The sequence below is a fragment of the Etheostoma spectabile genome, chromosome 15, assembly GCF_008692095.1.
Source record: "Etheostoma spectabile isolate EspeVRDwgs_2016 chromosome 15, UIUC_Espe_1.0, whole genome shotgun sequence".
NCBI classification, from domain to species: domain Eukaryota; kingdom Metazoa; phylum Chordata; class Actinopteri; order Perciformes; family Percidae; genus Etheostoma; species Etheostoma spectabile.
The window spans coordinates 11,086,666-11,087,940 of NC_045747.1; the positions used below are offsets into that span (position 1 = coordinate 11,086,666).

Genomic DNA, 1,275 nt, shown 5'->3' on the forward strand with positions numbered 1-1,275 from the left:
CACACACACACACACACACACACACACACACACACAAAATTGAGCCCCCTTTAAGACATTCCCAGAAAAACCTGAAGCATGAACATTGTATAATTTCAATAGTTTTTTATTAATATGTGCTGATACAAGGTCGCTCCGACCTGCGATGACGCAAACACTCACAGAAAATCATCCCGTTGGGCCCAGACAGCTGTCAAAGCATGATTGTGTGAAATAAAATAAAATAAAAAACAAATTAACATTATTCCTCAAAGAAAATAGAAACAGTATCAAGGTGTTATATTAACCTCAGTTTACAACTGTCTCAGTGGTACATCATAAATAATTTAATTCATAGAAAATTCACAGAAAGCTCTGGAAATGGTGCTATATGTAGAACCCCACATGGCACAATGTCAGTACCCACTGTTTCTACCAATGCCTACAGCCTGTTACGTAAACCCACTAGCACCCAATAATTTATTCCCATAGATTTAAGCATTTCAGGGATGTTCAATACTGACCAGGTTCTACTGTACTGACCCGTTTAATGCAGCCCTTGGCTGATACTCAGAATGTCTCATTCACACCTGCTATAGCCAGCTATTCTTCCTTTGATGACTGACACAGATAATCTTGGGCAGCATTTTCTAGCCTGTCCCATGGGCGATAAAGGGATGGAGATCCCTAGTCATGGACAGGTACATGCAGGCACAGTTCAGCCCTTCTCCACTATCATAGACAGCACACCCACTGGAGGAAAAGAAAGAAATAGAAAAAAACATGCTTACAGATTCAGCCTGCTCCGGCTGTATGTGTATAGACGTTAACAAGTATACCGCAGATACATGTACGTCTCCACTTCAGTGTATAAAACTACATAACCTGACTAAAGATGTGTATTGTATACATGTATGTGTGTCAAAAGATATGTTTGTTTGGGACCTTGGGGTCTCCATGTAGAAAGTACCTCACAGGTTTGGAGAAGCCCATCCAACACAAAAGCTTCTTGGATGTTGGTCCCACCCTGTGCATCAAAGATGGCCTGAATTACTGGCACAGCTTCATAGACACATATTTAACACAAAAGAGAAACAGCACAATCCTCATCACCCCTACATATTCTTAAAACTACTCTATGAGTACTGTATTCAGTAGTCACGTGGACATGTAACAAGAGACCAATAACAAAATAGTACTACTTTATCATTGTTTACATTTGCTTTTTATAAATCTGTATAGGAAAATCTGTCGCATTTGTTAGCACTCAAAAAATCTTGCTTTAATCGGCTGATG

General features: G+C 39.6%; 1 protein-coding gene across 2 annotated transcripts in view; it reads right to left on the reverse strand.

The window, feature by feature from the left end:
- Positions 1–90: 90 nt before the first annotated feature.
- The window catches only part of adgrl1a (adhesion G protein-coupled receptor L1a), a 104,595-nt gene continuing 103,410 nt past the window's right edge, over positions 91–1,275 (reverse strand). For both annotated transcript variants that reach the window (XM_032538531.1, XM_032538530.1), the window contains exon 25: positions 91–1,275. This exon is cut by the window's right edge and continues 5,282 nt beyond it. The gene's annotated coding sequence lies outside the window, so the exon portion shown is untranslated.